The 16,787-nt window shown below is 40.7% G+C and overlaps 1 protein-coding gene across 3 annotated transcripts in view; it reads right to left on the reverse strand.

The window, feature by feature from the left end:
• KATNBL1 (katanin regulatory subunit B1 like 1) overlaps window positions 1–14,748 on the reverse strand; it is a 52,421-nt gene extending 37,673 nt beyond the window's left edge. For 2 of the 3 annotated variants that reach the window (XR_014778064.1, XM_084775925.1), the window contains exon 1: window positions 14,590–14,746. The gene's annotated coding sequence lies outside the window, so the exon portion shown is untranslated. Of the gene's footprint in view, window positions 1–14,589 lie in introns of all 3 variants that reach the window. The other variant, XM_084775926.1, reaches the window with a different exon arrangement.
• Between the last annotated feature and the right edge of the window lie 2,039 nt (window positions 14,749–16,787).

A 16,787-nucleotide genomic window follows, 5' to 3' on the forward strand; every position in this document is an offset into this window, starting at 1 on the left:
GTTCTTCTTAAAGAGTTGAAGGTATTTATGCCTGAGATGAAACCGGGTTCTCCTTAGACAAGAGATACAGTTATGTATACAGAGTGAAAAACAACACAGTGACTCCTGGCCAAACCAAACCAGAGTGATCTGAGAAAAGGGAACTTGGGCCTATGGAAACAGAAGCACGGTTCATGGCAAATCCCAAAACAACTTTCCCGCAAAGGCCGCAGGACACAAAGGCTATGTGATGCTGTAGCTTTCCCAGATTTAAACTAATGAAAAGTAAATAAATAAAAGTGGAAAAGAAAACAGCTCATATATTCCACTGTTAATTCACTACTTACTATGTGTCAAATATCAGTAAGTAACACGTCTTATTTCTGAGAAGAAGAACAAGCCAATAGAAATTAATTATACTATTAAAAAAGCCATGGGGGTGGGGGGGCTAGAGCAATGGCTCAGCTGTTAAGGGCTCTCTTAACTACTCTTCCAGAGGACCGAGGTTCAAATTCTAGCACCTACATGGCAGCTTATAACTGTCTATAACTCAAAAGATCTGACATTCTCATATAAACATACATGCAAGCAAAACACCAATGCATGTAAACTAAAGGTAAATTTAAAAAAAAAAGTCATGGTCAGTACCAGTTACTAGAAGCCAGAAGCAGTCTATCTCATGGAGCACTGAAGCATTTGGAATATCCCAACTAGACCTGAATCGTGATGACAAATGGGAAATTTAAAAAATAAAGGAAATGGGGGCTGGAGAGATGGTTCCGTGGCTAAGTACAGGTACTGCTTTTCTAGAGGACCGAGAACCCAAAGTTTCCAGAACTGACAACAGGCGGCTCATCACTATCCTTAACTCCAACTCCAGGGGCATCTGACACTCCTACCCTCTGTACTCATGTACACGTATCCACACAGACACATATATATAATTTAAAATGATAAAAATAAAAAAATAAAATTTTATATAAGAAAGATCTCTCCACAGTAAGTCTTGTGCACTCAAAAATCACAATGTAAGGCTTACTTATTTCTATATTTGCAATTCTTCTAAAAAAGAAATAGCTGATTAATTTGAGCATAAATGGAAAGACAAAACAGAGAAAATGACAGTCATCTTTACTGGAAACAGATCAAGTTGACAACATCCATACCAGTGATCAACCACAGCATCACAGAAGAAACAGCATCACAGAAGAAGCTGTAGAGACGTTTCCTAGTGATACAACAGGAAATACTACACAACACTACTACCAATAATATTTTTGCAAAGCAATCTAACATGAGCATAATTACTATCTACCAGTGATCAGTTCAAAAGAAATAGTAGCAATACAGGAGGAATTTGTTTATTACCACCAGGTACTATTACTTTTCTCAGTGCTAAGACAAAATATCTGAAAAAAAAAAAAAAGAAACAAAGTTAGGAAGGTTTACTTAGGCTCACAGTTCAAAAATATAGTCCACCATGTTGTGCAAATCATTGGTGACAACAGCTTGAGGGAGCTCGTCACACTGCATCTGAAGGCTGAAGGAAGGAAGGAAAAATTGTGCTGCTCAGCTCCCTTTCTCCTTATGATTCATTCACTACCAGACCCCATCTGGAAGACCGGTGCCACCCAGCATTAGTAGGAGTCTGTCGACCTCAGTTAACATAACCTAGATACGCCTTGAACAGGCATGCCAGAGGCCTGTTTCAAGGTGGTAATTAATATTAACCATTATAAGGACCAACTACAACAACCTGAAAATGAAAATATCTGGGGACAGGAATTAGTTTCCTCAATAGTACTTTGCAAGGGGAAAAAAAGTTTTACTGCTTTAACTTTCTAATCAATACCTAATTTAATAATGAAGTGTTTAAGCTATTTGCTTTCAAATAGACTAAATGCTTTCAAACATTTGTCCTGGTTAAGCTTTCTGTTGCAGTGAAAAACACCACGAACAAAAGCAACTTGGGAAGGAAAGGGTTTGTTTCATCATTAAGGGAAGCCAAACCAGGAGCTTGAAGCAGAAACCACAGAGAAATATTGCTGCCTCTCAGGCTCACATTCAACCACCTTTCTTTCTTTTTTTTTAAAAGTAGATTGGTATTATAACATTTATTAAAATAATGCTATGGGTTAATAGAAACAGCAAAGAACCAAAGAATTAAAATGCAAGCTATGTAAAATCCCAACTAAAACACAAAAGTGTCTAATGTATTATTCATCAGCTAACTAAAAGCCCAAAAAAGACAAGACACCCAATATAATAAAGTACTGCAAAACAATTGGCAATTTTCAGTAATCAAAATTATGGATTTTGCATTTTGTATCCTTTTCTCAATCAATAAAAAAATTCTTAGCCAGGTGTGATGGCACATGCCTTTAATGCCAGTACTCAGGAGGTAGAGGCAGGCAGAGCTCTTTGAGTTCGAGGCCAGCCTGGTCTATAAAGTGAGTCCAGGACAGCCAAGGCTAACTTAAAAAGGGGGGGGGGGCCTGGAGAGATGGCTCAGAGATTAAGAGCACTGTCTGCTCTTCTAAAGGTCCTGAGTTCAATTCCCAGCAACCACATGGTGGCTCACAACCATCTACAATGAGATCTGGTGCCCTCTTCTGGCCTGCAGGTGTACATGCAGACAGAACACTGCATAAATAATTAAAAAAAATCTTTTGGATGTTATATAACACTATAAAACAAGATAGAAAGATATATTATAAACTTGTAACAATGGCTGTAAATACATTATCTTACATGTTTCTCATAGGCAATAGGTTAGTTATGGTACATACATAGCATGAAACTACTAAGATACTAAGGAATAGACAAATTACATGTCAGCTGTATGGTAACATACAAGTGACACTCCCATCTACCCATGCTAAAAAATTACATAATACTGTCAGGAAAAAAGTCTTAAAAACTACACTTTAATAAAAAAAAATTCAACAGAGTGATAATACTGAGAACCAAGGCATTTGGACATTCCAAAAGTCATGCTTTTTTCAGTTGACTCAAAACACTGCCAACTAGGTTTTTGAAAGTTTGTTCACAGCCAGCATTATTCATAAATGTCACACACCTATTGTTTCACACATTTACTTTCTTCCCCATAAGAGACTTCTGATAAACATCTCAATGTCCAGGCGTAACACAGCTGAGATGAGACTGGATCAAATACTGATACTGTCTGTTTGTATGAACTATCACCTCAAGTGTTCCGAGTGTTGCAAATTTATCCAACCAACCAAAATAAAAGTCAAAATGGCACAGCATATATTGTAAATAAACCAAAATCACCACAAGTGTAACAGACCGACAAAGCAGTGGTACATTAAACCAAAGCCAGCTGAGTACAAAACAATGAATGTCTATTATTGCATAGTAAATAAACTGAAAATGGTTCCAAGTGAGGCAGAATAATGGAGAGGTCACTATGAAGGTGACCAATGAGCATTTCCTGTTGGCCTGTGAAGGTACGGAAGAGGGCAGGAGTTGATGAGCCAGGAGTCCACTATCACTTGAGATCTGCCACATCTGGCACTGAGTGAATAATGACTTAAGTGTTGAGATGTTAATAACTCAAGGGTTTAGATACAGGCTTTGCATACAAACTGCTTCAACTATAAACCATTTGAACTTCATTAGAGAAATTGAAGATGAAAAGGAATGTAGTGAGCCAGGCGTGGTGGCACACGCCTTTAATCCCAGCACTCAGGAGGCAGTTGCTGTGAGTTCGAGGCCAGGCTGGTCTACAAAACGAGTCCAGGACAGCCAAGGCTACACAAAGAAACCTTGTCTCAAAAAAACAAAACAAAACAAAACAAAACAAAAAAGAAAGAAAGAAAAGGAATGTAGCTGAGCGTTTATATGCAATGTGATGTTAGTTGTCTGCATTACTTTAAAGTTAAAAGGGGGCAAAAAGGTCTATTTAGGAGCAGTTACTAAAGCCAGCAGAGGTGGACTACACCAGATAATCTGATTAAAATTTGGCTACTTAACACTTTTTCCACAATAAAAAATGTCAAAGATTCATTTTTGTGAAAAAGTTTGTTAGGCATTACTATTATTTCCAATTAATAAGAAAAAAAATTATATCTCTCTTCTCCAAATAAAATAGAGCTCTAATTTAATTTTGTCTGTAAACAGATGTTCAAATCTGACATAATATTTTTAGCCTCAGAATCCTCTGTGATAACCCTGAAGACAGTAATAACCAAACGTACTCAATGATGATTTGTAAAAGAATGACATTTAAAATGTACTAGTCAGACATTAGAAAAGCTATTACATGTTTTGGCAGTATCAGATTTGGCAAACTGGCATCAAGTGACACAAATCATATAATTTAGACCATCAACTCCTTTGTCTCCCCTCATATCAACCACCTTTCTTTTATAGTCCAGGGCCAGCTGCCATAGACCAGCACTGCCCAAAGATCAATTGATGGAGACAAGTCTTCAACTGATGAAGAACTGGGTTCCCTCTTCCCGGATGACTAGGTTTGTGCTAACTAAAATTAGCCAAAGAAACATTCCAATAAATACTCATTTGCTCAGCCTGGGAACAGAACCTAGGGCCTTGCACACACCAGGCAATTAAGTGCTGCACTACAGAGCTACGGTCCCAGCCCCAACTCCTTCCTTTCCTTTCTCTTTCCTTCCTGGCTTCCTTCCTTCTTCCTTTTTTAAACTTATCTTTTGAGCCAGCCCCAAATCTGCATTTAAACATTTACTAAATTTGTAACAAAATGAACTTGGCAAATATGCAGAGGGATACTACAAAGACTTTTCTAAACAGGCTCTTGTTAGTAAAAATGGAAACTACTATCTGCATCTTTAATAAGATGTGTGCTAGACAGCGCACGCTAGGCAACTGTTCTACCACTGAACTATATCCTATAAAACATGGTTCTGTTTTATCATTCTTTTAACCTTCAAAATTTGACATATGAATATAAAATTTTAGTTTAATCCAAGATTAAGTGAGGGGACTTATTGTTTTTAAATTTTATCTGTATTATCAGTATTATCTGTAGGCCTGGCTGGCGATCAATTAAGACACGGACATTTGTTATATTTTAAGATAGCCTTAGTTAACCTGGGGCAGGGCAGATATCAATCCTCTAAACTACCTCCCATAGTGGGGCAGGCATGGGATCCCTGCCTCAACCCCATGCCATCTGCTTCCAATAACTTCTATCAAGTTACTTTCCATCCATAATCCCAAACACTTGTCAACGTTCCTCATCTGGGCCGGATTCTCCATCCACACCGGCCATGTGCTTCTCCTCCAGCTAGCCCGTGGCGGCCTCCTCTCCTCACTTCAGGTCTGCTTCTCTCTTGGCAATCCTTTTTTTTTTTCTCTCTCTCTCTCTCTCAGGCCCACCTATCTCCTCTGCCCTGCCCAGGCGGGATGGCTTTTTATTAAGTAAAAGGTGGGTCACAGACAGAAAGCAGTAATTAACATCAAAATACATCAGACCATACCCCAACAGGGACTGGCTAAAAGTGCTTTCTGCCAAAACTGACAACTTAGGTAAAAAGAGAACCATCTCCTCCAAGTTATCCTCACATGTGGACACACACACACTAAATACAAAATATTCAGTGTGAAGTTATAATGTTCTTGTGTTATTAAGCTAAAAAGAAAAGGCAATGTGGTGCAACAGGGAAATACAAATACAGGGCAGATCGAGCACATGTAATCTCATTAAAGGGAGGGCTCAGGTAGCAGGAATTTGTCTTAAAAAACAAAAACTCCAAAGTCAGAGTTACTGAGTTTGAATTCTATTACAGTCACTTATTAGGTGTGTGATATTACTTAACTTGCTATTTTTAATAGTAGTACTGTAGGGACTTTGTTGTTTCTCATAATAAAAAAAAATCTATCATAAGAAGGAATACAGAAGGAATTAACACAAACCGCACACACCTTTAATCCCAGGAGGCAGAGGCGGGCAGAGCTGTGTAAGTTTGAGGCCAGTCTGGTCTACAAAGTTCCAGGACTGCCAGAGCTAAATAGTGAGACCCTGCCCCCCCCCCCTCTCTCTCTCACACACACACACACACACACACACACACACACACAAACAAAACAAAAGAAAAACCAAAGAACAAAGAACAAAAAACAACAACTACAAAAACCAAAGTAGTAATTCTAAAAAGAAAACTCTGAAGGCATTCTAAGAGCTTCTGGTGCTCTATACAGTATCCCTGCCCCTCTCTCTCTCACTGCTCATAGTTCTTTACCTCATTGCTGGTCATAAAATGATAAAGATATTTGGAAATGTTAAATGAGGAGTACCCAACTATGATAAACACTAAAGTATGCCGTGTAAAGTTAGTTTTTCTTTCCAATAAATGATAAGTTGATTTATCATCCTTTTGGGTTTTGTTTGTTTGGTCTTTTTTCTAAAGATAGTCTTGAACTCACACATTTCTCCTTTACCTTAGCTGGGTGTATTGAAGTCATCACACTCCACTTTAAATTAAAAAAAAAAAAGCTGATTTGTGTGATTTACCATCATTGTCATACCTCTATCACTACAGCCAGCCACAGAACAGGAAATTAGGACTCTATACACACACATCCCTGAGCAAGGACAACACAGAACAAAGCCCCTACACAAAAGTGCAGCACGAATCAAGGAGAAACAAAGTTTGTTGTTGAAGCCCAGGAACTGATTGCTAATGCAAAATAATTTAGTCCTTCCATACTGTTAACCTATACAAGTAATGCCATCAGTACAGAATGATTTAGTTAGTCCCATTAAACTGATGCTCCCAAAAAAGACATATTTTCTCTCTATTACTTAAGTTTCCAACAGGTCTGTCAAAAAGATGAGAAATTATTTATATGTGGCTGCAGTAAACAACCCTTAAAGGCTGAGAAATAGTCTGCCAACCTCTCTTCATGTCAGACATACTGTCTACATATCAGTCGTTAGGTAATTATTAGGCCTAGTGTAGAGATCACCTAAAAGAGATCATAGATTCTCTTATGTGTAGCCTTGGATGTCCTGGAACTTGCTACAAAGACCAGGTTGGTCTCAAACTCACAGAGATCTGCTCACCTCCGTCTCCTGAGGGCTGCAGTTAAAGGTGAAATATTCTTGAATACTATTAATTACTTGAGAACTAGGATGTCTGAAACAAAAAGGCCAGGGATGTTACTTTTCAGCTAGTATGCCATTAATTCTCCATGGATAAAACACCAAATTTTGATCAGTATGTAAGATTTACTTTTACTACAATAGTGTACTATGTTGATGATGACAGTTAAGTGGTATAGGTAATAGGGCCAGTACAGGTTTTTCCAGTGCTGAACAAAATTATATTTGGGACTTAAGAGGAGCAGACAGGGTAGTACTTTCATAATAGTTCAGAAAGAAAGACACAAGAGTGGATGCTTTACTAACACTGCCTAACATTTGTATATTGCAGGGCTGTATTCTGGTTGGTCTATATTCTGAATTTTTTCCAGGTACTTAGAATGTGTGTACTATTCTTGAAGGCTTGCTTTTCCTCGGCAGTCACCCATTGCTTCATTTCTTCATTCAACAGCAGATATCAAATGCACGTGCTGAGTTAATTACCACTGTAGGCCTGAGGGAAATGTCTGAAGGTAGATCCTTACTCTCAGGATGCTTATGTTTCAGCTGCATTTTAAAGTTCCATTCTATCATGGGGGTAAGCTTTTACAAATGACTTCAGAAGAAATTCTTATAGTCAACTCACACTAACATGTAAAAAACTGTTTCTTTCCCTCCTCTCCAAAAGTCTCCCCTTGAAAAGTTCAGATATTTTACTAATTCATTGCTTCTCAGAATTGGAAAGACCTTAGATAATTTCAGTTTACAGATGACATTAAGCTATTTGTTCAAGAACACTTAATTACTAATAGAGAGTCAGGTGTAGAGCTATGACTCCAAGTAAGAATGCCTACTAATGGATCTGCAAATGTAGTCTTAAGCCTAGTGAGAAAGGAATCATATGCAGGTCACAGGCATCTAGGAAACTAGCTCAAGGCAAAAGAATTTCAGGTGTTGAAAAGCATATAAAGAGGGCTGGAGAGATGGCTCAGTGGTTAAGAGCACTGGCTGCTCTTCCAGAGGTCCTCAGTTCAATTCCCAGCAACTACATGGTGGCTCATAACCATCTATAATGAGATCTGGTACTCTCTTCTGGTGTACAGGCATACATGTAGGCAGAACACTGTATATAATAAATAAATAAATCTTTAACACACAGAGACTCATGGGGGGGAGAGACAGAGACAGAGATACAGAGACATAGAGACAGAGGAAAGGAGTCACATACCACCTTTCAGAACAGTTTTTACTACATCTCAACACTCAAAATGACTCAAAAACAAGGATAATAAATTTGACAAAAACATTTCCAAAAAGACACTTAAGATGAAGCAGGATCAAATGCTGTAAGTACAGCATTTGAACATAAGGAAAAGTCAAATTAGAGCCTATCCAATCACCAAACAGTATATTCTTAGTTTAAGGCATGCCTTTAAACATCTGCTTTTCTGAAGATATGGCCATAGCTCTTTTGGTAAAGTGCTTGCCATGCAAGCATGATACCCAATACCAACTGGAATAGTGCTAGAGAGGTGGCTCTCTGGGGCTCGACAGTAACTGGAAAGCCCCAGGTCTCAGTGAGATAATCTATCTAAAAAAATAAGGGTGGACAGATTCTTAGAACATCCAAGGCTGCCCTCTGCGCTCCATGTATACCTTTGGGATGCTGAGGCACAAAGATTGTCATAGTTTCGAGCCAGTCTATCCTGCAAAAATTAAGCCTTGTTAAAAAAAAAACAAACATAAACTAAACAAAGCAAAACAGCTGGGTGAGGTTGCACAAGCCTGTAATCTCAGCACTCTGAGAAGCAGAGTAAGGCTGATCTCTGTGATTTTGAGGCCAGCCTGGTCTACAAAGCGAGTCCAGGACAGCCAAGGCTACACAGAGAAACCCAGTCTTGGAAAAACCAAAACAAATAAACAAACAAACAAAAACCCCAAGCCAAACCAAAACAGAAGCAACAAAGAAAGCTAGTAATTTTTAAATGGTTTTATAGATTGGGAAAGCCAAAATTCAGAGGCCATATCTAGTGAGGGCTTTCTTCCTTTAATAACATAGTGAAAGGCAACACAAGGGGGAAGGGCACATGAATGAGAAATGAACAAAAAAAGCACAGAACACAGTGGGAACTCATCAGAATCACTACTGTAGCAATGACATTAACCTATTCATGGGCATGGAGCATATGACTTAAATACCTCCCACTAGGCTCTTACACTGTCAACGTTACAGTTTAAACAGAAAAATGAAGGTATTGAAGCCTTGCGCCCAGCTAATTGTGCTGTTTTGGAAAGCACTAAGAACTTTAGGAGATGGGTTGTAGCTGGGGGAAGTATCATCTGGCATTACATCATATCCTTAGCCCACTCCTGATTTTGTCTCTGTATATACTGTCTGTCTCTGTCTTCCCCGACTCACTGCCACAATATTTTGCTTTGCCTCAGGTCCAAGCTATGAGTTGGAACCTCTAAAATCCAGAAAAACAAACAGACAAACAAACAAACATTTATCTTCTTAAATTCCCAGGTTATTTGTCATGGCTACCTAAAAACTAACAGTTACAATGACAAATTAGTTTTGAAGGGGTCATTTAAACAACAGCAATCAAGCAAAATGGCTGATAAAACACCAATACTGACTGGTGTATTTATGACATTCTATATGGGCCATATATTTTTAAAGATAATTTCCTATTCCCCTGGGGAAAAGTGGGGATAGGAGTTATAGTCAGTCTATAAAACTGTGTAAACCATACACTGAAAAACAAAACCTCAAAATTAGTCCTTTAAACTCTCTGCTTCATGATCAACAGATTTAAAGCCTTATCTAGTAACAGAAAAAAATGGAATCTTTTTAAAGACAAGGTGAAGCAGAAAGCTTGCCATCTGAACTGTAAGCTTGGTATTAAAAAAAAAAAAGTCAAAACATAGAGAAACAATTAATTTCAGGATTTGGGGAAAGATTAAGTTGACTGGTAGTAAGGGTCTTCATTAAATCTCATTAGGAGCCAGGTGTAGCTTCTAATACTTTTAACCCCATCACTTGGGAATCATAATCAGGTGGATTACTGCATTCCAGGTCAGCCTTGGTTACAGAGTGAGTTACAGACCAACCATCCTCATTATGTTGTCTATGTGAATACAGTTCACATTCCTGAAAGAAAATTACAAGCATACAATGTATTTCAGTGTTCCCACTGTTCTTTTATTAGCTTCTCAAACATCAAACCTTTGAAATGCTAAAGACTTTAATTCTGATTATTCATCTGTTTGTTTATTTTTGGGCAGGGTCTTACTATGTAGTCCTAGCTGGCCTAGAACTCTTTATGTAGACCAGTCTAGTCTTAAATTCAGAGCTCCACTTGCCTTTGCCTCCTCAGAGCTGGGGTTAAAGTCAGTCAGTCTTATCTATATAGTGTCCAGCCAACTTTTTTTCAGTGCCGAGTGTCTATCCTAGGGTCCTGTTCATGTAGATAAACATTCTGTCACATCTCCAGCTATTTTACACACACACACACACACACACACACACACACACACACACACACACACTTCAATCACTGTGTTCCCGTATTTCTTCCTTTGAAATGTCTTTTCTGATGCATTGCAAAATTCCCAATTTCAAAGCAAGAGATGTGTACATGCAGTAACACATACAAATACTATAAGAGGTTTCTTTGTTTTGTTTTTTTTTTTTCAACTTTTAATTTTTTTTAGGTTTATTTTATGTGCTTGGGCATCTTGCCTACAGTATATATGTGTGTTACATGTGTTCCTGATTCCCACAGAGGTCAGAAGATGGCACTGGATTACCTAACTGGAGTTATGGATGTTGTGACCACCACAGTGGTACTGAGAAGAGAACCCAGGTCCTCTGCAAAAGCAAGTGCTGTTCACTGATCAACTGTCTCGCCAATGCTCTAAAGAGTATTAGTTTAAACAACGGAAAGATGTACTGAGTTAAAGCAATGAAACCCAAATGGAGAAAACTGTATTTCAGTTTATAAAATGTATTTATGTTTTTGTTTGTTTTTCCGAGACAGGGTTTCTCTGTGTAGTCGTGGCTGACCTAGACCCATTTGTAGACCAGGCTGGCCTCGAACTCACAACGATCTGTCTGCCTGTGCCTCCGGAGTGCTAGGATTAAAGGTTGTGCCACCATGCCCAGCCCATATTTATGTGTTTTTAATGTACTTATTTTATGAATTTGTATGTGTAGGGTGTTCTGAATGTGCACCATACGCATGTTGTGCAGGTGCCATCAGATGCCAGAATACAGGCATCAGATAGCCTGGAACTGTAGTTACAGTACGTTGTAAGCCATCTGATGTGTGTGCTGGAAACTGAACTCGAGTCCATAGCAAGCAAGTGCTCTTAACTGCTGAGCTGTCTTGTCTCTCTAGATTATAATCCCAGTTTTATAAAAAGGAAAGTAGTTATCAGCCCTTAAAGGGTCCAAAGAAGCCATACATCAAAACATTAACAGTTGTTCTGTTGGGGACAAATGTTTATAAGGTGACATATTTGGACTTTATTTTATATTACTTATTATTAGTGTGTGTGTGTGTGTGTGTGTGTGTGTGTGTGTGTGTGTGCATGCACGCACATGCTAGAGTGCCAAAGGAGGTCAAAAGATAACTTTATGGAGTTGCTTTTCTCCTCCTACCTTGCTGAGGAAGGGTCTCTCTTATTTTACCATGATGCAATAAGACTGCAGGCTGGGTGGCCCTCAAGCTTCTGGGGGATTCTGTCTCCCATCAGAGTGCTTGACTGGGAGTACAGACTTGTGACGCCTCATCTACCATTTAGGATCTTTTTTGTTTGTTTTATTAACGTGGGTTCCAGGATCAAGCTCAGGGCATCAGACTTGCAAGGCAAGCACTTCTGCCCACTGAACCGTCCTGTTGGGCCTTATGATTTTTTTGCTTATGTATTGCACTTCTACATTTCCTGTTTCAAATGAACATTTGTTATTTTTTAGTTTAGATAAAATAATATTTAAGTAATTTAACCTCAATTTTGGCATATCTCCTACACCTCTCTCCTCCAGGGCTGGGACAGCCTTCTGGAGAGCTCTCAACCAGCTTCTCGTGTTATTATTGATTCCAGTTGTGTTCCTGAAATTCATCGTTCATACTTACCTACAGCATATGCAAGCAGAAGCCAGCTGCCACATAAACAAGCAACTTAAAACAGGGTTTCTCAACCTCAGCGGCACTGGCTTTTGGAGTAATTGTTTCTTGGTGGGGGGGCTGGGGGAGTGGGAGTGGGACAGGGGGAGTGGGTGGGTCTGATAGTAGGATTTTTGTAAGTATTCCAGCCTGCGGTCAGTAGACTGACAGGATCAGCCCTTTCGTAACAGTATGGCAACCCAACCAGGGGCCGTTCCAGAGGATCCAACACCCTCACACAGATAAATATGAACACCAATGTAACATAAACTAAAAATAGATTATTTTTAAAAAGTTTGACAATCCCAAATACCCTATGGAGGGGGAAAAAAAGGACACAGTTGAGACCCACTGACAAAAAAATTTTACAAATTCCCAAATCTTTGTGCACTCGAGAGCTCTGTGTGTGTGTGTGTGCGCATCTGACATGTCTCATTTCCAGCATTCCCCAGTCTTGCTTCATATGTTAACCAACATGAACTTTTCAAAAGACCAGGCTTACCATTCCCAATAAAAGCATTTTTTTTCTGGATTCCTAGTCTTTGAACAATTTCCTCAGTAACATTCCCTACCTCCTGGTCTACTAAATGTCTTACCCAGCCCTTCTACAGCAGCTTAACTCAGTCCCAACCGTATACATCCACTGCACCAATCAAGAAGAGCAGTGTTTTGTAACTAATCTCACACCAAACACCAATCCTTAAGATCGGCTGCCTGAAACATTTCTTGCATATAGCTGACTGGGTCCAGCATGGTGCTGAACATTGAGACAAGCAAAACCTCAGTATCTGCTGCGCGGTAGCATTTTAGACAGAGGCCAGCCTGATGAGTTCCAGTACAACCAGAGCTAAAACAGAGAAACCCTGGGGGGGGGGGGGGCAGGGGGAAACAGGAGAACAAAACAAACAAACAAACCTAATAACCTATGAATGAAGTTTAAAGGTTTTGGTATAAATAAGTGTGAACTGCTGACTACTCAAAAAGTGGTTTGCTTGCTTTCTTTCTTTTCTTTTTTTTCTTTTTTCTTTCTTTCTTTTTTTTTTGTGTGTGTGTGTGTTACTAAGAACATTTATTCCAAACACAAAGTTTTAAAGAAAAATGTTTCCAGCTGTTCTCTACGGTCTCTGAAAAACTTTATGAGTTTTATTTACCTTAGAAACAACTTATTTTTGCTGTTGTTGTTGCTGCTGCTGCTGTTGCTGTTTTGGCTCAAGCACAAAACTTGTATGGTCAACATGAACAGAGAATGTGGTTGGAGAGTGGATTCACTCACGTGTACATACAGGTGTACTCAAGCTGAAGTACACTGGGCACATTCGTAAGTGTGAGACAGAGGAGGCAGGGGGTACCCTGCATGGGGTCCAACTGTAGCAGCTGTGTAACCCTTCACTTCCCTGTGCTTGTTTCCCTGTCAGAACGATGATAACAATACCACCTATTCCAAAGCAACGCTCTTAAAATAACTCTTAGCACACAGAAAAACAAAATAAATAGTATCGCTCATTATGGTTTATTACAAGGCCAGATACTAGCCAAGCAAAGCCCTCCAAGCATAAACTTCCCATTTGAAGAAGCTGACTTAAAAGAAAGAAGAAAAATCCAGAATGATTTTTACACAAGTTTCAGGTATTAGGCGGACTAGTGTCTCAGAATCCTTTTAAGTAAGAAATTGGCAATACTTATACAACTAATTCCTCTTCCAATGACCTTTTTCTCCAAATCCGCAAAGAAATTGATATAGATATGTTTTCAAGGAACTTCTGAGCCACTATAAAAACAAATCAACTCTTTGTTATCGCCAGACTTAAGCCCAGTTAAGCGCCTAGGTACAATTACAGAATAACTTTTCAGAAAGCACAAGGTCTGAAAAGTTAACAGCCAACAATTCTTACGCAGCTATGTCAAGTTTCTGTCCCGAGAAACAAAAACCGATCTGACTGGGAATCAAAACTGCTCAGAAAATAAGGAAATGCCTCAACCGGGCCTAGACAGGTCTCAGGAAAACCTGTCCTCGCACAGAAATCCTCTCACGCGCCCCGTCCTTCCTCCCTCGTGGGGTGTAGATGTCGACTCCACCCGATGATAGATAAATGACAGCAGGTTTGGTGCAAGCCTCTCCTCCACCGGGGACCCCAAGAGGCCTGAGGCTCTAACGTCCCTGCCCCGGCCGCCCGGGGGCTCCGCGGGAGACGGACGGCCCCACCCGCCCGCACGCGCCCCGCCCCGACCCCGCTGCCCAGCCCGGGAAAGGCCGCCGCCGCGGGGCCTGCAGGTGGGCCCGGCTAGCCGCTCCGGAAGCCGGCGCCCGAGCAGCAGCGGAGGTCCCCACCGGCTCCGGCCGTCACTCACCGGCGCCTCATGGTACCGCAGCGCCCGAGCCCAGCCACCGTGCTGAGGAACCGCGCCCGGCAGCTCGGAGCGTCCCTCGGATCCCGAGCCGGGCCCCACTCACAGCCATTCAAACACCGCCGCGCGCGGCCCGCCGGGATAGCTATCCCTGTGGGCGTCCCGCTGGCCCCGCCCAGCGCAGGCTCCGCCCCCTCGGACGCCTGCGGGAGGGGGAACGGGATGCGTGGCAGCGGCGCCCCCAAGTGGCCACTGGCGCGCACGGACGCTTTGCTATGGTGGGGCAGAGAATGCTTCTAGAATAGAGGCCCCGCAAGCTAGGAACAATCTACTAAGGGACCACACCTGGGGCAGACCATCTGCTGTTAAAACGTGATTCAGGCGAGGGTGAACATTCCTTCCCATTTAAACAACCAGGATATAGTGGTTAAAAGTGTGGACTCTGGCCGGTCGGTGGTGGCGCACGCCTTTAACCTCAGCACTCAGGAGGCAGAAGCAGGTGGATCTCTGTGAGTTCGAGGACAGCCAGGACAGCCAAGGCTACACAGAGAAACCCTGTCTCGAAAAAAAAAATGTGGACTCTGAAACTGAGTGACCTTGGAGAAATCACATAAACTGTGTGTGCGCTTTGGATGTCCTCATCTGTAAAATGGAGATGAAAACGATATATTGATGTATTTGCCTCTTAGTGTTGCTGAGGATAGCAAGTGGGTTAATACACGCAAAATGATTTGGAAGCATCTGGCTCATGGTAAGCACTAGACAATTCCCGACTGTCTTGTTTTGTTCCATGTTAAGTGTCAGACTTCGAGAATCTCGTTTAACAATTTGTATAAACTTTATTATTTATTTGATGGAAGTCTTCCTCACCACTACACCTCGTGGCTCACTTTTTCTAGATGTTCCTTGAAGAACGCTTAGGGCTTAAGGAAACAGGACTTCCTGTGTACCTTGCAGACATGTCTCCAGGTGCTGGATACAACAGGAAGTGGCTCTCAATGGCTTGGAAAGTCAGAAAGAGTGGTATTCCCTATATGCCACACTGAGTGAAGTCATAAATGCCCACAGCGTTTAGAATATACCTCCACTAACTGGAGCTAAGAGGCTGTTGGGAGATTTAATCCAATAATAATAATAATAATAATAATAATAATAATAATAATAATAAGAAGAAGAAGAAGAAGAAGAAGAAGAAGAAGAAGAAGAAGAAACAATGAAAATTTCAGGCAGCCAGCTATGGCAATGGGAAAATATTTTTAGAGTACTCTGTGTGAGCCATGTCTTTGAGAGTTTCTCAGACGATGCCAAGTACAAGCAGGCACATGCCTCCATGTGTGGCCACACCTGTTAGCTCCAGCTGGGTGAGTGAGTGAAAGAAACTAGGGTAAGGAAGAGGACTTCTGAGCATGACGTCTACTAAGTAGGCGGTGTTTGTTTTAAAATAAGAGTGCAACACACATGAAGTCACTTTCTCTCAAGGCATTTCTTCATCATCATAAACATGAATTTCTTGGTGGCCCACTATGCAATAAAGATCATTGCTGGCCCCTCAGAGGAGGAGAACAAAGAGAGTAAGAGATGTTCTTCTGTGCCTCAAGAGAGGCCGGATGGTGTAGTACCAAATGGCAGAGACCCAGGACTCTGAACCTGCTTTATTAGCAGAAAAAAAAATCACCAAAAAATAAGGCATCCAAGTGCCTACAGACCAGAAAAGAACTCCAATGTTCTCATGTGTGGAACTTGTTAAAATATACACTCAAATAGGTTCTTTTTCAGACCTGAATTTTAAGGTTTATACCCATAATAAGCTGCCCAGTTTCCCATCTCTCATAAAGAGAGATGTCTTGGAATACAACGTTTGAGATACATACAAGAGCACCAATACTTTCCCTATCAATAAAGTTAAATTGGTTTCTTAATACCCAATAGAGTTTGGTTGGTTGGTTGGTTTTTTATTAAAGAAGTACGGCATGGGCCTGGGGAAATAGTTCAGTTGGTATATATTGCTTTCCTTGCAAGGACAAGGACCTGAGTGAAAGCCTCAGAATCCATATTTTAAAAGCTAGACATGAAGGCACATGTTTTCAGTCACCAGTAATGAGGAGGTGAAGACAGGTGGATGACTACGTGGGCCTCCCTAGCCAGCTGGTAGACTACGCAAAAGGGGGAAGAGGGCTTTGGAGGAGAGTAGCACTGGCCTT

The sequence above is a fragment of the Acomys minous genome (assembly GCF_964271855.1).
Source record: "Acomys minous genome assembly, chromosome: 3".
In the NCBI taxonomy this organism is placed as follows: domain Eukaryota; kingdom Metazoa; phylum Chordata; class Mammalia; order Rodentia; family Muridae; genus Acomys; species Acomys minous.